General features: G+C 34.6%; 3 pseudogenes across 2 annotated transcripts; all 3 read right to left on the reverse strand.

Moving 5' to 3' along the window:
- Positions 1–483: 483 nt before the first annotated feature.
- On the reverse strand, positions 484–2,739 carry LOC143257459 (lectin L6 pseudogene; annotated as a pseudogene). The gene has a single exon (XR_013031865.1). The product of XR_013031865.1 is annotated as a lectin L6 pseudogene (transcript).
- A 7,617-nt stretch (positions 2,740–10,356) lies between these two features.
- LOC143257460 (lectin L6 pseudogene) lies at positions 10,357–11,301 on the reverse strand (annotated as a pseudogene). Its single transcript, XR_013031866.1, has one exon. The product of XR_013031866.1 is annotated as a lectin L6 pseudogene (transcript).
- A 7,481-nt stretch (positions 11,302–18,782) lies between these two features.
- Positions 18,783–19,928, reverse strand: LOC143257461 (lectin L6 pseudogene; annotated as a pseudogene).
- Between the last annotated feature and the right edge of the window lie 3,777 nt (positions 19,929–23,705).

The raw sequence follows: 23,705 nt of genomic DNA on the forward strand, positions 1-23,705 counted from the left end.
GGCTATAAAACGTTAGGTTTGAAATTGATTATGTTCACTGAACATAAAAATTATGAAATACGGCAATTATTCTACTTCCACCACAGATACTGAACTCCGAATTTTAGTGTTATAAGCTATCAACTCCCCGTTGATACTCAGTTAACATATATCGTTCTTGCTCTTAAAATGGTACTGAAACCAAATTTCTTCTGTCATCATTGTCCCCATTCTCCGATCATTACGAAAATAACTTTCAATATTACAATAGTACGACAAATATTACAGATCAAAGGCTGAAGCCACGTTTACTATTTCTTATCGCGCGAGTTATAAATTTATTCATCAGGCTGGTAACGCTATAAACCTGGAAATATAACTTGTATTAGATTCATTTTCCATACTATTTTCTGTAATAAAGTGTTTGTCACGTCTCTGTTCCTTAAATATTTCTAACTGTATAGTAAGTGATATGAAACAAAATAATGAAAATACATTTGAAGGTATTTTCAGAAACAACCCAATTTTTTTAATGACAACGACAACGTCCATGACAGTTCATCATCCACAGAATATGCGGTTATTTGGTCGTAGATTATAAATTACAGACATAATAGAGACGAAGTTTTCAAAGTAAATTTAGTCTGTTTCTTTCTCTGTTGTTAGCACATAAACAAGGACAAAAATAAATAATATAATTTTCCATTGAAAGCCAATTAGTTATATTTTACTATTCTTATTTTCTTGGAAGTTTGCACTCTAGCGTTTCAAATGATGGCCCACTATAAATAGCGAAACTCAAATCGAAGGATTCCAATGGCAAGTCGTTCTCAAAATTCCGAGAAACTTCTTATAAAATTGAACATAGTTATATTGCTTGTTTTGGTACCCAACTTTCATAATAATATATATATATCCTTGAACATTCTCTTTGTTTAAAAGCATATATTATGAGTATAAGCATTCGAAATGTTTACTAAAAGCAGCAAGTACTTAATAAGTCGAGAAAAGCGCCTCCTAAAGAGTGAAGATAATTCTTATTTGTTTCTATTAATTCCTAATAAAAAATCTATACGTTAGATATAATGTTTAAATATATATATATACATATACTCTTTGTGACAAAAGCGGTTTGACATTAACGTCACAATCTGTTAATAAAAAAAAGAAATATTTCGTAATTCGCTATTTTGACACAATTAAAATTTTGAGGAAATGAACTTTGTTTAAAAGAAGGAACATGATGCATGGTTACTTTAATATTAGCCAGCGGTGCCAGTTTAAATCATGTTCGTAAAAAGACGGATAAATTTACATAACTACATAACATCATCCACTGAAAATCTCACCGTGAGCGCAGCAGGTGTGCAGGCTCGCAACGCTGTGAACCGGCCACAGCATTTGTTTGATTTTGAATTCTGTGCAAAGCTACTCGAGAGCTATCTGCGCTCGCCGTTCCTAATTTAGCATTGTAAGACTAGAGGGAAGGCCACTAGACATCACCACCCACCGCCAACTCTTGGACTACCTGGCCATGCCGGGCATCTGGGCACTGCACAGATATCCCATTGTGTTGCAGTGTACATAATTCTAAGTAAATAAATAAACAAACAAACTCTTTGAAAAGTGTATTATTTCCCCTTATACGGTTGAATGTTCGGGTATTAATTAGGTAACTAGAAAATATATGAGTCAGACTGGCAAAATTAAACTATCAATGTTTTGTCTATAGGTTTTTCATCTAAGGAAAACTTCCATTCAATCATGAGAGAAATATTTACCAGTTTTATTATCATAATTTAAATGACACAACAGAGAAATAAAGCAAAACTAATTTTATTTGTATTAAAAAGAATCCTTATTATATTATTTATTAACAGGACAAATTAAGGTCATAAAATAGAAACATTGAAAAATGAAGTGATAAAAATCTCTCATAGTATTGAAGCATTTATAGCGTTTAAAGAAAAGATCATGCTGGAAACTACATAAAGACATTTTAACCTGAACGGTAGATATTGTCAACAGAATTAACTCCCACAATTGTGTTTCCAGTGGCATCACACTGCTTCAGTCGTCCATCTATCAGTGACCATTGGCCAGAACAAGGTTTAGTGCAACGGTAAATCTGGTCGTTAGAATTAACTCCGAAAACTTCGGAAATGCCCGACCCGGTTATATGCTTTAGGCTACCTGAAATCTGTTGCCAGGAACCGCTTCCATCTACTGGACGACGATAAATTGCGTTGGCGCTGTTGACCCCATAAACCATAGATTGACCACCATCTATCTGCTTCAGACGTCCATTCACTTGTGTCCACGCTCCATTACAAGGCTTTGGACATTTGTAGATTTGGTCATTCGAGTTAACACCCCAGATGTAGCCGTAACCTGAAGCGCTGACATGTTTCAGTTTACCTGAGACACGAACCCAAGTTCCGCTGCCATCCACAGGCCGTTTGTAAATATCATCGTTACGATTCACTCCCCAAACCTCGTGGTCATCAGCGTCGACCTGTTTCAGTGAACCGGATATTTGGGTCCACTGGCCGTCATAGCAAGGTTGTCTACATAAATAGATTTGCTGGTTACTGTTCACTCCCCAAAGGAAGTGGGGTGTCGCTGTAATGTGCATAAGTTTACCAGGGATTTGGTGCCATTGTACACCCAGACACACAGCTGACAAACTCAACAGCAGGAAGGTAATTCTCTGTGTCATTCTGGAGTTAGTCGGTTCACGTCTGTTATGCCGAGCGAATCTGGTCTTTTTATATTACCAGTCACGACGTATTATCAACAAACAAGTGACGTCTCTTTTTCACCCAGCAAGTCTGGTTCCTGAACACGAGGCGTTTAATGGGTATAAATATAAGTTATCACTAACCTGTGTCTCTAAAATGGCATGAGATAGAAAACAAGACCTTTAATCTATATATTTCAACACGGTGAAGGTCACTACCACATGCTCTCTCTAACGAGACATAATAAACAAACGATTGGTGACTATTTTTCTTCAGATGAAATTTTCTAATAAATATGTTGTTTTGAAATTCGCGCAAAGCTACACGAGGGCCATCTGCTCCAGCCGTCCCTAATTTAGCAGTCTAAGACTAGGTAGGAGGCAGCTAGTCATCACCACCCACCACCAACTATTGTGCTACTCTTTTACCAACCAATAGTGGGATTGACCGTCGTATTATTACTCCCCGACGGTTGAAAAGCCGATTAAGTTTGGTGCGACCGGGATTTGAACCCGCGACCCTCAGATTACAAGTCGAACACCTTATCTCTCATGACCATGCCGGGCCAAAGAACATACAATGTGATATACAAGTGGGGGTAGAACATTATACATTGGTTAATCTTGATTTACTCTATCATGGTTTTCTTTGTGTTGATTTCGTGGTCATCTTTACATACATTCATTGTTGAAAACACGTGTCATTATTTTATTGTTAATTAATATAAGTTTTTTCACCGGTTGTTCAAACAAATGAAACTCGACTTTAGTAAATAATGTGGATCTGTGAAACCTGTTACTTGAAAACGTTTATCATATTTCATCATATTGCTAATTTTAAGATAAAGAATACAAAGAAAGATTTTCTTCATGCACGTGTGGTTGAAATTGTATAGCATATAACTCAGGGATAAAAGTAACACACGCCCGTCGAGTTGCTGTTTTGAGCTCTGAAAACTCAGGCGAAACGTTTCAACTTGTTGACCAGTTGTCGATGAATCTGAGCATTTAACATCATTTTAATGGATGTAGAGTAAAAGATTTATGTTAAAATTCACTTTACATGTTGTAACGTTCAAATGCATCAACTGATTTCTCGTTCCATTTTAACAGATTATTTCTGGCTTCGTACATCAATATATCAGTGCATTAGCTCAAAGTACTTACGAAAGAGCACCATCTGATGAATGTTTAAGTATTGATTTTAAAAAAACTGAAATATTTCTCAATAAAACTCGCATTTCAAATTACATTGTTGATGACATTCTACGAAAAGTAATTATGGAACAATTCGTGTATTCAGAAAACTTTGAGAGAAAATCCATCAAGAAACAAAGAAACTTATACCTGCTGTTAATGAGTTTTATGTCAATTAATATACTATACACTGTAGTATTTCAAGATAAAACTGAATTTACTTTTGAGCCATTCAATACGTTGACAGAATAACAGAATATTAGTTCAGGATATCTATAACAAACTGGTAACTACCAAACGGTACAACGAAATGTTATCGGATTGTAGCCAATATTAATCTGTTTACTGGATATTTTACTTTTACTCACCAAAAATGGCAGAATGTTTTATCTCCAGACATACAACGCTAGAAACTGGGTTTCAACACTCGTCGTAGGCAGATCATAGATGGCCCATTATGTAGCTTTTTGCCTGAGTATAAACAAATGAAATGAAACGAACTAGTATTAAATTTCCAATAAAATTCGGTTTTGGAAATGAATGAAACAAAGAGACCGGATACAAAGTAATATATGGAATAAACTAAAAACAAGGAAAACGTCATTACGTGAAGCATTTATTTAGACATTTCGGAATCTTCAGAATTCTATATTCCACGGGTACCAAAGTACACCTTAGTAAATACATTAGAGTGTTACAAAATCTATAATAAACGACAGTCATTTTGCAAGTCAGACATTCAATCCTCAAAATTCACTTTGATTTCTGTCATTTGTGGGATATCAAGGGAGAGAACGCCTTGAGACTTCTTGTTGAAATGTTTCTTTGTTAACATTAGTAAGTTCATCACAAACTAGTTTTATTTGGAATATTCGTGTTTATTACGGAATGAAATATCTTTATTAAAACAAATTTAACATAGGCACAGAGTGTGTACTTGATATAACAGAATGATTGGTTTGGTTTTTGGAATTTCGCACAAAGCTACTCGAGGGCTATCTGTGCTGGCCGTCCCTAATTTAGCAGTGTAAGACTAGAGGAAGGCAGCTAGTCATCACCACCCACCGCCAACTCTTGGGCTACTCTTTTACCAACGAATAGTGGGATTGACCGTCACTTTATAACGCCCCTACGGATGGGAGGGAGAGCATGTTTGGCGCGACTCGGGCGCAAACCCGCGACCCTCAGATTACGAAGCGCATGCCTTAACGCGCTAGGCCATGCCAGGCCCCAACAGTATGATAAATTGTTTCTTTTCTCACGCAGGAAACGTCCAAGGAATCTATTAGCGCCACCATGCGACTTACTTCTTCATTAAAACGTGACCTCGAGATATTATTTTTATTACCTTTGAAGGACGCTTTTGTTGACATCATTTCTTCAATTATATGGAGGTTAAATTTAGAAAATCGAAGGTCTCAATATTTGTTGCACCCCCCGACGTGAACTTGTAAACCCGTTCCACTCAGCATTTTAATATAGTTACTTGTTTCTTTCGTTTTAGTCTGTGTTGTACTTGTCTTCTTTCTTGACGTCCAACGATTTCCAACTGGTAGAGCTGTGAGTGTTTTATTTTACATTTCTAAAGTGAGGGGTTGGATTACCTGGAAAGCGACGGCATTATACAACTATTAATTATGGTTTGCTACACTTTTCGTCCAGGTTATTTTAACTCTAACGTGGCAAAATTCTTTACGAAATTTGTATTTAGTTTACCAAAATATATAAATTCTTTAGACTGCGGAAGTTAATGTCGAACTCAAAAATTTACCTAGTTTGTGAAAAAATGTTTTTCGAAACGACATCACCGTGTTTTTTTACCTTCCTTCTTTGTTGAATAATTTGAATCATCATTTTATTGTTAATTAATATAAGTTTCCTTCACATATTTTTCAGAAAAATTAAACTCGTTTTTACTGAGTAATGTGGATCTGTAAAATCTGTTTCTTAAACAAGTTTATCATATTTCACTTATTTCCGATTTACACTGAAATCATATTGCTGATTTTAAGAAAGAAATTATTAAATAAAAGCAAATTTGTTCATTCACATGTACTGGCAATTGTAATGTAGAAAGAAACCCGCGCACATTGTATTCTGAAAAGTAAATCAAAATGTTTAAAAATATTGATCCATTCTTGGTGAATCCCAGTAGTCAACATGATATTATTAAATTTAAAGTAAAACAAAAACGTTATAGTCATTTTAGAAGTTGTACCGATCAAATATCTGAACTGGTTTGTAAGTTTTCAAAAACTTTCACGGAGAAGTGTTTTAACTCTTCAAAATAAGTTACATATGCATCACTTATATTCTCAAACTGGTCGAAAATGTTTAATAATGCGTAACAATCAGACGTGATGTCAACTTTCACGTTTGTACGTTCATTTCAACACTTTTATTTCTCGATAAGTACATTAACACATTTTTCATTAAAACATTAGTTAATCGTAGGTGGGCCCTACCATGCATTGCTAGTGTACTTAATTTACCACTAGGTGATCTCTAGGATGCATTGCTCGGTGTAGTTCATTCACCATTATGTGGTCCCTGACATGGATTGCTAGATACAGTTAGTTAAGCAAGAGGTGGTCCTTATTAATTTAAAGTATAACATTAAATTTTAATATTGAAAGAAGTGTAGGATGATTTATGCATGACTATATTATCATTATGTCCTTCTTTGCACTATTTTTGGCACTACATTGGCTACATCATGTTTAATTTACAAAATATGTTTTATTACTTGCTCGACATTTTCCCGTGCCTTAAAGTATGAGAAAATTTAACATAACGTGCATTCACGCCACTAGTAAAGCGTGGACGGAGGGTAAAACCACCCAGCTTGGAGCCGAGGTAATACAGATATTAAAGTTATACAATGTCACGGAATTATCTCTTCTACGTAAGTCTGCCAATGTCATTTAAGCTTAAAGAGATGCATCTCTGTCAATTGTGCTGAATCTGCGTTAACAAGAGCAAATGCCTTGAAAAGGCCCAATGATAAAATGAGTCTATTCCAGGAAACAATAAACAAGCGATTTTTCCACAGAATCGTCCAGAAGCTAAAAGACGTACGTGTTCTTCTACTTGCTATTTACACACTGTAAACTGTGTGGTCCTTCGGTTGGTTAACGGTCACTTAACAGATTTAGAAGTCTAAAATCTATGTCTCTATTCCACGAGTTATTTTTCTGCAACAGACAACTTTATAATTTTAACGGAATGTTTTGAAGTTATTCGTTCTTGATTAACTTATTTATTCTCAAATATTTTTAGTTTTTACGAGAAAACTGTTATTGGCTGGTTAAATACATTTGCTTTCATTTTAATTTCAACTGTTCTATCAAATATTTGTCAAAAATCAATCTGTAATGGTTTAATTCTTATTATACTATCACTCGTGGTGTTGACTAACTGCTATATACTGATTGATCACTGTGTTCACTTTGAACCAAGATTATTAACACTTCTGATGCAATACGCAGAAATGGTGATATTCACCATTTATGGAGATAATCTTCAATATGGGGATTTTTTTTTTGCTTTGACACAGTTATAATGCCAAGTTTTAGAAAACAAATAATTCATTCTATCGTGCATGTATTTAAAATAATCTGAACAATTGTTGTGACACTTTTAATTCAGAATATTTGATTTGAATTCAAGGTTCAATAACAAAAAATGTTTGAGACAATAATTATGCATAAATGGAAAGTTGACATCACGTCTGATTGTTTTTGCAGTATTATTATCGCAATAACATTTTCGACCAGTTTGAGATCATATAGTAAGTGATGCATAGTAGGTGTATAATTTCCTTTTATTTTGAAGAGTTAAAACACTTCTCCGTGAAAGTTTTTGAAAATACACGTGTTAGAGACACATGTTGTGCGTCTCTCTCTGTGTGTGGACATTTGGGTATTGAAGTTTATCTACCCAGGAAAGTTAGATTTCTTTAACCTCTTCCTTCATATTGTACGTATAATGTACTGATAACTGGTTTCGAAATAACCGTTTTTTTATGAAGTAGTAAAGCGTTACCAAAATTACTTATCCATTTGGACTTTCTGATTATGTCGCGGAATATGACGCTAGACTTGGACAAATTGCTTTTTCTCGTAATATCGATCGAGTAAAGGTTTAGAAAGACACGAACACTCTGTCTTACTTATTTTTACTGATGTAATGACGAAGTGACATCATAACGAATACTGTCCTTGAGAGTTGACCTATTAAAAAGCATATAGTCATCAATTTCATCATTCTTTTAGAGTTTGTTTCCTTGATATAGATCGGCCTGAACCTACCGTATATGTGCAGAATTACAACACTAGAAATCGGGTTTTGATACCCCTGATGTGCAGGGCACAGAGTTAATTGTGCTGCTTTGTACTTAACTACAAATAAACAAAATGACAGATCTATCCCTATTAGGAGGATCCTCGGCGAGACAGCAGTACGTCTACATAATCACAGTGCCAAAATCCGGGCTTCGATACATCGCAGCGTGAACAGTAGCCCTAGGTGACATTGCTTTGAAACAGCTTAACCCATTTTTGGAAAAAGTGAATAGTTCTTTTTCAATACGCTGAAACACTCCCGTTTAAAATACTGATTTTAAATTTCAAAGCAATTTTAGTGAACGGCTATAAAACGTTAGGTTTGAAATTGATTATGTTCACTGAACATAAAAATTATGAAATACGGCAATGATTCTACTTCCACCACAGATACTGAACTCCGAATTTTAGTGTTATAAGCTATCAACTCCCCGTTGATACTCAGTTAACATATATCGTTCTTGCTCTTAAAATGGTACTGAAACCAAATTTCTTCTGTCATCATTGTCCCCATTCTCCGATAATTACGAAAATAACTTTCAATATTACAATAGTACGACAAATATTACAGATCAAAGGCTGAAGCCACGTTTACTATTTCTTATCGCGCGAGTTATAAATTTATTCATCAGGCTGGTAACGCTATAAACCTGGAAATATAACTTGTATTAGATTCATTTTCCATACTATTTTCTGTAATAAAGTGTTTGTCACGTCTCTGTTCCTTAAATATTTCTAACTGTATAGTAAGTGATATGAAACAAAATAATGAAAATACATTTGAAGGTATTTTCAGAAACAATAATTTTTTTAATGACAACGACAACGTCCATGACAGTTCATCATCCACAGAATATGCGGTTATTTGGTCGTAGATTATAAATTACAGACATAATAGAGACGAAGTTTTCAAAGTAAATTTAGTCTGTTTCTTTCTCTGTTGTTAGCACATAAACAAGGACAAAATAAATAATATAATTTTCCATTGAAAGCCAATTAGTTATATTTTACTATTCTTATTTTCTTGGAAGTTTGCACTCTAGCGTTTCAAATGATGGCCCACTATAAATAGCGAAACTCAAATCGAAGGATTCCAATGGCAAGTCGTTCTCAAAATTCCGAGAAACTTCTTATAAAATTGAACATAGTTATATTGCTTGTTTTGGTACCCAACTTTCATAATAATATATATATATCCTTGAACATTCTCTTTGTTTAAAAGCATATATTATGAGTATAAGCATTCGAAATGTTTACTAAAAGCAGCAAGTACTTAATAAGTCGAGAAAAGCGCCTCCTAAAGAGTGAAGATAATTCTTATTTGTTTCTATTAATTCCTAATAAAAAATCTATACGTTAGATATAATGTTTAAATATATATATACATATACTCTTTGTGACAAAAGCGGTTTGACATTAACGTCACAATCTGTTAATAAAAAAAAGAAATATTTCGTAATTCGCTATTTTGACACAATTAAAATTTTGAGGAAATGAACTTTGTTTAAAAGAAGGAACATGATGCATGGTTACTTTAATATTAGCCAGCGGTGCCAGTTTAAATCATGTTCGTAAAAGACGGATAAATTTACATAACTACATAACATAATCCACTGAAAATCTCACCGTGAGCGCAGCAGGTGTGCAGGCTCACAACGCTGTGAACCGGCCACAGCATTTGTTTGATTTTGAATTCTGTGCAAAGCTACTCGAGAGCTATCTGCGCTCGCCGTTCCTAATTTAGCATTGTAAAACTAGAGGGAAGGCCACTAGACATCACCACCCACCGCCAACTCTTGGACTACCTGGCCATGCCGGGCATCTGGGCACTGCACAGATATCCCATTGTGTTGCAGTGTACATAATTCTAAGTAAATAAATAAACAAACAAACTCTTTGAAAAGTGTATTATTTCCCCTTATACGGTTGAATGTTCGGGTATTAATTAGGTAACTAGAAAATATATGAGTCAGACTGGCAAAATTAAACTATCAATGTTTTGTCTATAGGTTTTTCATCTAAGGAAAACTTCCATTCAATCATGAGAGAAATATTTACCAGTTTTATTATCATAATTTAAATGACACAACAGAGAAATAAAGCAAAACTAATTTTATTTGTATTAAAAAGAATCCTTATTATATTATTTATTAACAGGACAAATTAAGGTCATAAAATAGAAACATTGAAAAATGAAGTGATAAAAAATCTCTCATAGTATTGAAGCATTTATAGCGTTTAAAGAAAAGATCATGCTGGAAACTACATAAAGACATTTTAACCTGAACGGTAGATATTGTCAACAGAATTAACTCCCACAATTGTGTTTCCAGTGGCATCACACTGCTTCAGTTTTCCATTTATTAGTGACCATTGGCCAGAACAAGGTTTAGTGCAACGGTAAATCTGGTCGTTAGAATTAACTCCGAAAACTTCGGAAATGCCCGACCCGGTTATATGCTTTAGGCTACCTGAAATCTGTTGCCAGGAACCGCTTCCATCTACTGGACGACGATAAATTGCGTTGGCGCTGTTGACCCCATAAACCATAGATTGACCACCATCTATCTGCTTCAGACGTCCATTCACTTGTGTCCACGCTCCATTACAAGGCTTTGGACATTTGTAGATTTGGTCATTCGAGTTAACACCCCAGATGTAGCCGTAACCTGAAGCGCTGACATGTTTCAGTTTACCTGAGACACGAACCCAAGTTCCGCTGCCATCCACAGGCCGTTTGTAAATATCATCGTTACGATTCACTCCCCAAACCTCGTGGTCATCAGCGTCGACCTGTTTCAGTGAACCGGATATTTGGGTCCACTGGCCGTCATAGCAAGGTTGTCTACATAAATAGATTTGCTGGTTACTGTTCACTCCCCAAAGGAAGTGGGGTGTCGCTGTAATGTGCATAAGTTTACCAGGGATTTGGTGCCATTGTACACCCAGACACACAGCTGACAAACTCAACAGCAGGAAGGTAATTCTCTGTGTCATTCTGGAGTTAGTCGGTTCACGTCTGTTATGCCGAGCGAATCTGGTCTTTTTATATTACCAGTCACGACGTATTATCAACAAACAAGTGACGTCTCTTTTTCACCCAGCAAGTCTGGTTCCTGAACACGAGGCGTTTAATGGGTATAAATATAAGTTATCACTAACCTGTGTCTCTAAAATGGCATGAGATAGAAAACAAGACCTTTAATCTATATATTTCAACACGGTGAAGGTCACTACCACATGTTCTCTCTAACGAGACATAATAAACAAACGATTGGTGACTATTTTTCTTCAGATGAAATTTTCTAATAAATATGTTGTTTTGAAATTCGCGCAAAGCTACACGAGGGCCATCTCCTCCAGCCGTCCCTAATTTAGCAGTCTAAGACTAGGTAGGAGGCAGCTAGTCATCACCACCCACCACCAACTATTGTGCTACTCTTTTACCAACCAATAGTGGGATTGACCGTCGTATTATTACTCCCCGACGGTTGAAAAGCCGATTAAATTTGGTGCGACCGGGATTCGAACCCGCGACCCTCAGATTACAAGTCGAACACCTTATCTCTCATGACCATGCCGGGCCAAAGAACATACAATGTGATATACAAGTGGGGGTAGAACATTATACATTGGTTAATCTTGATTTACTCTATCATGGTTTTCTTTGTGTTGATTTCGTGGTCATCTTTACATACATTCATTGTTGAAAAACACGTGTCATTATTTTATTGTTAATTAATATAAGTTTTTTTCACCGGTTGTTCAAACAAATGAAACTCGACTTTAGTAAATAATGTGGATCTGTGAAACCTGTTACTTGAAAACGTTTATCATATTTCATCATATTGCTAATTTTAAGATAAAGAATGCAAAGAAAGATTTTCTTCATGCACGTGTGGTTGAAATTGTATAGCATATAACTCAGGGATAAAAGTAACACACGCCCGTCGAGTTGCTGTTTTGAGCTCTGAAAACTCAGGCGAAACGTTTCAACTTGTTGACCAGTTGTCGATGAATCTGAGCATTTAACATCATTTTAATGGATGTAGAGTAAAAGATTTATGTTAAAATTCACTTTACATGTTGTAACGTTCAAATGCATCAACTGATTTCTCGTTCCATTTTAACAGATTATTTCTGGCTTCGTACATCAATATATCAGTGCATTAGCTCAAAGTACTTACGAAAGAGCACCATCTGATGAATGTTTAAGTATTGATTTTAAAAAAACTGAAATATTTCTCAATAAAACTCGCATTTCAAATTACATTGTTGATGACATTCTACGAAAAGTAATTATGGAACAATTCGTGTATTCAGAAAACTTTGAGAGAAAATCCATCAAGAAACAAAGAAACTTATACCTGCTGTTAATGAGTTTTATGTCAATTAATATACTATACACTGTAGTATTTCAAGATAAAACTGAATTTACTTTTGAGCCATTCAATACGTTGACAGAATAACAGAATATTAGTTCAGGATATCTATAACAAACTGGTAACTACCAAACGGTACAACGAAATGTTATCGGATTGTAGCCAATATTAATCTGTTTACTGGATATTTTACTTTTACTCACCAAAAATGGCAGAATGTTTTATCTCCAGACATACAACGCTAGAAACTGGGTTTCAACACTCGTCGTAGGCAGATCATAGATGGCCCATTATGTAGCTTTTTGCCTGAGTATAAACAAATGAAATGAAACGAACTAGTATTAAATTTCCAATAAAATTCGGTTTTGGAAATGAATGAAACAAAGAGACCGGATACAAAGTAATATATGGAATAAACTAAAAACAAGGAAAACGTCATTACGTGAAGCATTTATTTAGACATTTCGGAATCTTCAGAATTCTATATTCCACGGGTACCAAAGTACACCTTAGTAAATACATTAGAGTGTTACAAAATCTATAATAAACGACAGTCATTTTGCAAGTCAGACATTCAATCCTCAAAATTCACTTTGATTTCTGTCATTTGTGGGATATCAAGGGAGAGAACGCCTTGAGACTTCTTGTTGAAATGTTTCTTTGTTAACATTAGTAAGTTCATCACAAACTAGTTTTATTTGGAATATTCGTGTTTATTACGGAATGAAATATCTTTATTAAAACAAATTTAACATAGGCACAGAGTGTGTACTTGATATAACAGAATGATTGGTTTGGTTTTTGGAATTTCGCACAAAGCTACTCGAGGGCTATCTGTGCTAGCCGTCCCTAATTTAGCAGTGTAAGACTAGAGGGAAGGCAGCTAGTCATCACCACCCACCGCCAACTCTTGGGCTACTCTTTTACCAACGAATAGTGGGATTGACCGTCACTTTATAACGCCCCTACGGATGGGAGGGAGAGCATGTTTGGCGCGACTCGGGCGCAAACCCGCGACCCTCAGATTACAAGCGCATGCCTTAACGCGCTAGGCCATGCCAGGCCCCAACAGTATGATAAATTGTTTCTTTTCTCACGCAGGAAACGTCCAAGGAATCTATTAGCGCCACCATGCGACTTACTTCTTCATTAAAACGTGACCTCGAGATATTATTTTTATTACCTTTGAAGGACGCTTTTGTAGACATCATTTCTTCAATTATATGGAGGTTAAATTTAGAAAATCGAAGGTCTCAATATTTGTTGCACCCCCCGACGTGAACTTGTAAACCCGTTCCACTCAGCATTTTAATATAGTTTCTTGTTTCTTTCGTTTTAGTCTGTGTTGTACTTGTCTTCTTTCTTGACGTCCAACGATTTCCAACTGGTAGAGCTGTGAGTGTTTTATTTTACATTTCTAAAGTGAGGGGTTGGATTACCTGGAAAGCGACGGCATTATACAACTATTAATTATGGTTTGCTACACTTTTCGTCCAGGTTATTTTAACTCTAACGTGGCAAAATTCTTTACGAAATTTGTATTTAGTTTACCAAAATATATAAATTCTTTAGACTGCGGAAGTTAATGTCGAACTCAAAAATTTACCTAGTTTGTGAAAAAATGTTTTCGAAACGACATCACCGTGTTTTTTTACCTTCCTTCTTTGTTGAATAATTTGAATCATCATTTTATTGTTAATTAATATAAGTTTCCTTCACATATTTTTCAGAAAAATTAAACTCGTTTTTACTGAGTAATGTGGATCTGTAAAATCTGTTTCTTAAACAAGTTTATCATATTTCACTTATTTCCGATTTACACTGAAATCATATTGCTGATTTTAAGAAAGAAATTATTAAATAAAAGCAAATTTGTTCATTCACATGTACTGGCAATTGTAATGTAGAAAAAACCCGCGCACATTGTATTCTGAAAAGTAAATCAAAATGTTTAAAAATATTGATCCATTCTTGGTGAATCCCAGTAGTCAACATGATATTATTAAATTTAAAGTAAAACAAAAACGTTATAGTCATTTTAGAAGTTGTACCGATCAAATATCTGAACTGGTTTGTACGTTCATTTCAACATTTTTATTTCTCGATAAGTACATTAACACATTTTTCATTAAAACATTAGTTAATCGTAGGTGGGCCCTACCATGCATTGCTAGTGTACTTAATTTACCACTAGGTGATCTCTAGGATGCATTGCTCGGTGTAGTTCATTCACCATTATGTGGTCCCTGACATGGATTGCTAGATACAGTTAGTTTAGCAAGAGGTGGTCCTTATTAATTTAAAGTATAACATCAAATTTTAATATTGAAAGAAGTGTAGGATGATTTATGCATGACTATATTATCATTATGTCCTTCTTTGCACTATTTTTGGCACTACATTGGCTACATCATGTTTAATTTACAAAATATGTTTTATTACTTGGTCGACATTTTCCCGTGCCTTAAAGTATGAGAAAATTTAACATAACGTGTATTCACGCCACTACTTAAGCGTGGACGGAGGGGTAAAACCACCCAGCTTGGAGCCGAGGTAATACAGATATTAAAGTTATACAATGTCACGGAATTATCTCTTCTACGTAAGTCTGCCAATGTCATTTAAGCTTAAAGAGATGCATCTCTGTCAATTGTGCTGAATCTGCGTTAACAAGAGCAAATGCCTTGAAAAGGCCCAATGATAAAATGAGTCTATTCCAGGAAACAATAAACAAGCGATTTTTCCACAGAATCGTCCAGAAGCTAAAAGACGTACGTGTTCTTCTACTTGCTATTTACACACTGTAAACTGTGTGGTCCTTCGGTTGGTTAACGGTCACTTAACAGATTTAGAAGTCTAAAATCTATGTCTCTATTCCACGAGTTATTTTTCTGCAACAGACAACTTTATAATTTTAACGGGATGTTTTGAAGTTATTCGTTCTTGATTAACTTATTTATTCTCAAATATTTTTAGTTTTTACGAGAAAACTGTTATTGGCTGGTTAAATACATTTGCTTTCATTTTAATTTCAACTGTTCTATCAAATATTTGTCAAAAATCAATCTGTAATGGTTTAATTCTTATTATACTATCACTCGTGGTGTTGACTAACTGCTATATACTGATTGATCACTGTGTTCACTTTGAACCAAGATTATTAACACTTCTGATGCAATACGCAGAAATGGTGATATTCACCATTTATGGAGATAATCTTCAATATGGGGATTTTTTTTTTTGCTTTGACACAGTTATAATGCCAAGTTTTAGAAAACAAATAATTCATTCTATCGTGCATGTGTTTAAAATGATCTGAACGATTGTTGTGACACTTTTAATTCAGAATATTTGATTTGAATTCAATGTTCAATAACAAAAAATGTTTGAGATAATAATTATGCATAAATGGAAAGTTGACATCACGTCTGATTGTTTTTGCAGTATTATTATCGCAATAACATTTTCGACCAGTTTGAGATCATATAGTAAGTGATGCATAGTAGGTGTATAATTTCCTTTTATTTTGAAGAGTTAAAACACTTCTCCGTGAAAGTTTTGAAAATACACGTGTTAGAGACACATGTTGTGCGTCTCTCTCTGTGTGGACATTTGGGTATTGAAATTTATCTACCCAGGAAAGTTAGATTTCATTAACCTCTTCATCCGTATTGTACGTATAATGTACTGATAACTGGTTTCGAAATAACCGTTTTTTTATGAAGTAGTAAAGCGTTACCAAAATTACTTATCCATTTGGACTTTCTGATTATGTCGCGGAATATGACGCTAGACTTGGACAAATTGCTTTTTCTCGTAATATCGATCGAGTAAAGGTTTAGAAAGACACGAACACTCTGTCTTACTTATTTTTACTGATGTAATGACGAAGTGACATCATAACGAATACTGTCCTTGAGAGTTGACCTATTAAAAAGCATATAGTCATCAATTTCATCATTCTTTTAGAGTTTGTTTCCTTGATATAGATCGGCCTGAACCTACCGTATATGTGCAGAATTACAACACTAGAAATCGGGTTTTGATACCCGTGATGTGTAGGGCACAGAGTTAATTGTGCTGCTTTGTACTTAACTACAAATAAACAAAATGACAGATCTATCCCTATTAGGAGGATCCTCGGCGAGACAGCAGTACGTCTACATAATCACAGTGCCAAAATCCGGGCTTCGATACATCGCAGCGTGAACAGTAGCCCTAGGTGACATTGCTTTGAAACGGCTTAACCTATTTTGGAAAAAAGTGAATAGTTCTTTTCAATACGCTGAAACACTCCCGTTTAAAATACTGATTTTAAATTTCAAAGCAATTTTAGTGAACGGCTATAAAACGTTAGGTTTGAAATTGATTATGTTCACTGAACATAAAAATTATGAATACGGCAATGATTCTACTCCCACCACAGATACTGAACTCCGAATTTTAGTGTTATAAGCTATCAACTCCCCGTTGATACTCAGTTAACATATATCGTTCTTGCTCTTAAAATGGTACTGAAACCAAATTTCTTCTGTCATCATTGTCCCCATTCTCCGATAATTACGAAAATAACTTTCAATATTATAATAGTACGACAAATATTACAGATCAAAGGCTGAAGCCACGTTTACTATTTCTTATCGCGCGAGTTATAAATTTATTCATCAGGCTGGTAACGCTATAAACCTGGAAATATAACTTGTATTAGATTCATTTTCCATAATATTTTCTGTAATAAAGTGTTTGTCACGTCTCTGTTCCTTAAATATTTCTAACTGTATAGTAAGTGATATGAAACAAAATAATGAAAATACATTTGAAGGTATTTTCAGAAACAACCCAATTTTTTTAATGACAACGACAACGTCCATGACAGTTCATCATCCACAGAATATGCGGTTATTTGGTCGTAGATTATAAATTACAGACATAATAGAGACAGAAGTTTTCAAAGTAAATTTAGTCTGTTTCTTTCTCTGTTGTTAGCACATAAACAAGGACAAAAATAAATAATATAATTTTCCATTGAAAGCCAATTAGTTATATTTTACTATTCTTATTTTCTTGGAAGTTTGCACTCTAGCGTTTCAAATGATGGCCCACTATAAATAGCGAAACTCAAATCGAAGGATTCCAATGGCAAGTCGTTCTCAAAATTCCGAGAAACTTCTTATAAAATTGAACATAGTTATATTGCTTGTTTTGGTACCCAACTTTCATAATAATATATATATATCCTTGAACATTCTCTTTGTTTAAAAGCATATATTATGAGTATAAGCATTCGAAATGTTTACTAAAAGCAGCAAGTACTTAATAAGTCGAGAAAAGCGCCTCCTAAAGAGTGAAGATAATTCTTATTTGTTTCTATTAATTCCTAATAAAAAATCTATACGTTAGATATAATGTTTAAATATATATATACATATACTCTTTGTGACAAAAGCGGTTTGACATTAACGTCACAATCTGTTAATAAAAAAAGAAATATTTCGTAATTCGCTATTTTGACACAATTAAAATTTTGAGGAAATGAACTTTGTTTAAAAGAAGGAACATGATGCATGGTTACTTTAATATTAGCCAGCGGTGCCAGTTTAAATCATGTTCGTAAAAGACGGATAAATTTACATAACTACATAACATAATCCACTGAAAATCTCACCGTGAGCGCAGCAGGTGTGCAGGCTCGCAACGCTGTGAACCGGCCACAGCATTTGTTTGATTTTGAATTCTGTGCAAAGCTACTCGAGAGCTATCTGCGCTCGCCGTTCCTAATTTAGCATTGTAAGACTAGAGGGAAGGCCACTAGACATCACCACCCACCGCCAACTCTTGGACTACCTGGCCATGCCGGGTATCTGGGCACTGCACAGATATCCCATTGTGTTGCAGTGTACATAATTCTAAGTAAATAAATAAACAAAGAAACAAACTCTTTGAAAAGTGTATTATTTCCCCTTATACGGTTGAATGTTCGGGTATTAATTAGGTAACTAGAAAATATATGAGTCAGACTGGCAAAATTAAACTATCAATGTTTTGTCTATAGGTTTTCCCATCTAAGTAAAACTTCCATTCGATCATGAGAGAAATATTTACCAGTTTTATTATCATAATTTAAATGACACAACAGAGAAATAAAGCAAAACTAATTTTATTTGTATTAAAAAGAATCAGTTTTTTAGACACAAATTGTTTGAAAATCATCTTAAATATTTGTGGAGATAAAATATATAGAAATAGTAATTAAGATATTCTACATACGAACATAAACTACTTACCACAAAATATGTTTTCAAATTATAACTAATTAATAAACTATAATAAATTTTCAAAATTAGACATTATTATCGATTGGTTTAGTCACATGATGCACATCCTTATTATATTATTTATTAACAGGACAAATTAAGGTCATAAAATAGAAACATTGAAAAATAAAGTGATAAAAATCTCTCATAGTATTGAAGCATTTATAGCGTTTAAAGAAAAGATCATGCTGGAAACTACATAAAGACATTTTAACCTGAACGGTAGATATTGTCAACAGAATTAACTCCCACAATTGTGTTTCCAGTGGCATCACACTGCTTCAGTCGTCCATCTATCAGTGACCATTGGCCAGAACAAGGTTTAGTGCAACGGTAAATCTGGTCGTTAGAATTAACTCCGAAAACTTCGGAAGGCCCGACCCGGTTATATGCTTTAGGCTACCTGAAATCTGTTGCCAGGAACCGCTTCCATCTACTGGACGACGATAAATTGCGTTGGCGCTGTTGACCCCATAAACCATAGATTGACCACCATCTATCTGCTTCAGACGTCCATTCACTTGTGTCCACGCTCCATTACAAGGCTTTGGACATTTGTAGATTTGGTCATTCGAGTTAACACCCAGATGTAGCCGTAACCTGAAGCGCTGACATGTTTCAGTTTACCTGAGACACGAACCAAGTTCCGCTGCCATCCACAGGCCGTTTGTAAATATCATCGTTACGATTCACTCCCCAAACCTCGTGGTCATCAGCGTCGACCTGTTTCAGTGAACCGGATATTTGGGTCCACTGGCCGTCATAGCAAGGTTGTCTACATAAATAGATTTGCTGGTTACTGTTCACTCCCCAAAGGAAGTGGGGTGTCGCTGTAATGTGCATAAGTTTACCAGGGATTTGGTGCCATTGTACACCCAGACACACAGCTGACAAACTCAACAGCAGGAAGGTAATTCTCTGTGTCATTCTGGAGTTAGTCGGTTCACGTCTGTTATGTCGAGCGAATCTGGTCTTTTTATATTACCAGTCACGACGTATTATCAACAAGCATGTAATATCCGCTGTTTCTCAATATTGTTTGGAGAAACAATCTAGCCTCTCTATAACACCCAAAACACTTTACTTGTTTTAACGTTCAAATGCATCAACTGATTTGTACGTCCATTTTGACAGTTTTATTTCTGGATTAGTACATTAGCTTAGAGTACTTATGAAAAAGCACCATCTTTTGAATGTTTCAAAGTGATTTTAAAAACTGAAATATTTCTCAATAAAACTCGCATTTCAAATTACATTGTTGATGACATTCTACGAAAATTAATTATGGAACAGTTCCTGTATTCAGAAAACTTTGAGAGAAAATCCATCAAGAAACAAAGAAACACTTATACCTGCTATTAATGAGTTTTATGTCAATTAATATACCATACACTGTGGTATTTCAAGATAAAACTGAATTTACTTTTGAGCCATGGAATATGTTGATAGAATAACAGAATATTAGTTCAGGCTATCTATAACAAACTGGTAACAACAGAACGGTACAACGAAATGTTATCGGATTGTAGCCAATATTAATCTGTTTACTGGATATTTTACTTTTACTCACCGAAAATGGCACAATGTTTTATCTCCAGACATACAACGCTAGAAACTGGGTTTCGATTCTCGTCTTTGGAAGAGCAAGACATAAAAACATTTTTGATCCGACCCTTCACCAAAAAAGTTTGCCGACCCCTGCTGTAGAAGAATAAAAGTTAATCATATATCCTTACTAGCTCACGTAATTTTTGTTCCTCGTTTATTTATTTTGTGTTTTTCACATCTCATAGTTTGCCATTTTCTTGTGAACTTTACCGAAGGTTATAACGGAAATACCTATTCACATGTTAAAGCCATCTAGCAGAGTAAATCTAAACGTACTCCATTATTATAAGTATTACTACTGCGTTATTATAGCATATAACAAGTTATTGTGTACAAAAATTGTATTATGATTATATTTTTATTCAGTAAAGAAAAGTATTTTTGAATAATTTTAATACTTTTTTTACATATATAAATTACTACAACGTAAAATAAAAATGAAACACAGTCTGCTGTGTCGAAAGCGATTTTATTTCTATTACTCAAAATCGAAGTCATTTTTTATTCGAAGGTTCTTTAGAAACTCTTCGTTCTTAGTCTAGTTAGATATCGCTTTACCACTTATGTGCAACAACATAATTTAAGGAAATCCTTTCCATTATCAGGCTAAAGAGGAAAACTGCTTCCCTTGATAAAGTTTATTTTCGTGGAACCGTGAAAGGCCAATAACTTCTCATCCCAGGAAGTTAACTGGGAGTCTTTTTGTTCCATCAATGTTAACGTATGTTTGTTTGTTTATATTAAGCACAAAGCTACACAATGACGCAATGGGTTATCTGTGCTCTGCCAACCAAGGGTACTGAAACCCAGTTGCGAGTGATACGAGTCCGCAAAAGTTTGCATTTATGTCACAGTAAGAATATAAAAACGACACCAGCCAAAAGTTTATAAATACAGTGGTTAAAACTTTCTGTAGCACATTTTGCACAAAATTAATTTTCGAATGCACTTTAAACACATACAAGGTATTAAAACAAGTTCCAGTACATTTCAAGTATACAGATACGGCCGATTTTGTACATAAACATTGGCAAAGAAATTAGCAAAAAAATAGTTGAAAACTGAATACGTAAACTTCGTTTGGTTTGTTCCGAATTTCGCGCAAAGCTACTCGAGGGCTATCTGTGCTAGCCGTCCCTAATGTAGCAGTGTAAGACTAGAGGGAAGGCAGCTAGTCATCACCACCCACTGCCAATTCTTGGGTTACTCTTACCAACAAATAATGGGATTGAGCGTAACATAACGCTCCCACGGCTTAAAGGGCGAACATCTTTCATGCGATGGGGATTCGAACCCACTACCTTCGGATTATGATTCTAGTGCCTCAACCACCGGACCTACAGTAATAGATAAGAAAACGCTTGAAAACGTTTTCAAAGCAAAGTAGAACAAACCCTTTATTATGTTTAATTATTTAGATAATTCAAAAAAAGGTACAAATTTGAAACTTCTGACTTTTATCCAGTCAACTTGAAATAAATAACAGTTAACGCCCCAGTTTCTCAGTCAAACTACAGGGTGTTGGGAAAGTCACTGTGCAGTTAGGATCCAGGCCTGTATTGATACCAACGGGGGGGAGGTGGTCACTTTCCACATTGTTTATAATTGTCATCCATATTTACCTCCTGTATTCTATATTGGAACATGGCTGCTAATAAATATATAAGTGCATAGTGACTTTCCGAACATTCTGTATTAGTGTTATAGCTATCGATTCGTTTCTACTGAATTCAGTTGATGGTGAACGAAAAATTTTTTTTTCCTCTGGTTGTGACAACGCCATGTAATTATTATTATGTTCTATATCCTCTAGGAAGAAGTAACTAAATTCGTTCCCCCCCCCCTCTTCTCCCTTGAATAGAATATCACTCAAGCAACACCAGTTTGCTTATTGTACGAGGGGTAGTTTTCTTATATGGAAATAAAACTTTAATAAAAATAAAAAGTTTAAATACGTTTCTCATATTCCATGTTTAAGGTATTGTAATTTCAGGTTAACAACATGTAACCAGATATTGACCACCTTTGGTTTTTTGTAAACGTTTTCAAACTTACGTTGGAAGTAAGCTCGTTCGTTAAATAGTAGTTCGTTCTTCGTTTCTTACTTTAAACGCAAAATAAATCTATAAATAGATGCCAATTTCATTTCACTTTTGTTATTTGGTTAGAGAATAAACTGAAATATAGTTTTGAAATAAAGTCACTTCCAAATAACTCACACTTTTGAGTTACACATGGATGGGTAGAATGTCTCAAAAGATTAGTTACCTAAAGCCATAACATTTATCTTGCTTCTAAATACAATGCGCATAACAATTAAAAGTCATTAAGTATCATAGAAGGTACTTAAGTAATAAAAAAAGTACCTTGAAATGTCCTCTGAGATTGTATGCAAAAATGTTTTTTCTAATTTATTTTAATGCTATTTACAGTCATTAAAAGTTAATTTCCAAATAGATATCGACAGATGAATATTATTAGGACTGAAAACTTGAACCACAGCAGGAACGTTAAATTTCTCGTACTAACGTCACCTTCCTGAACAGCGAGAAAGGGAAGTAAGCCAACTTTCAATGATAGACTTGCACAATAGAGGACTAATAGATTGGGGTTAGTGTGCTTATAGGCGAAATAAAAAATGTCGTTACATTAACGAGATTTTGGTCTTTTGTAAATTAAAAATCCATTTGAGTGCTGCTAATATATTTATAATAATTAGATAAATTAAAAAGTAATAATTAAACTATAGGAATATAGAAAAGTTATTTAAAAAGATTATTCGTTAAGATGTACTAATCACGTACTGTTTAGAAGCGCATAGAATGCACTAAAAAGTATTAAATAATAGAACAAACTTTTGTTTTAATGTAGCCTCTGCAGACTTATTCGAGTAAAGTTGTTTACATGATAGTACTAATATTTGAGTACAAGTTATTAGAAATCACAAGAGTAATTTCAAGCTTGGTAGCTTATTTGGAAATTAGACATCTGTAGTCACCGATTGTTAATAATCAGATTTATATATTCTATATTAGTGTTGATAGAATGTAGTTATATCTCAAGAAGATGTTTAGTTTCGTATTGAAGTTTACGCAAAGTTAATTTATCTAATTAGGAAAAAGGATTTTTTCAGACTTTCAGA

The sequence above is a fragment of the Tachypleus tridentatus genome, chromosome 7 (genome assembly GCF_004210375.1).
Source record: "Tachypleus tridentatus isolate NWPU-2018 chromosome 7, ASM421037v1, whole genome shotgun sequence".
Taxonomy (NCBI): Eukaryota; Metazoa; Arthropoda; class Merostomata; order Xiphosura; family Limulidae; genus Tachypleus; species Tachypleus tridentatus.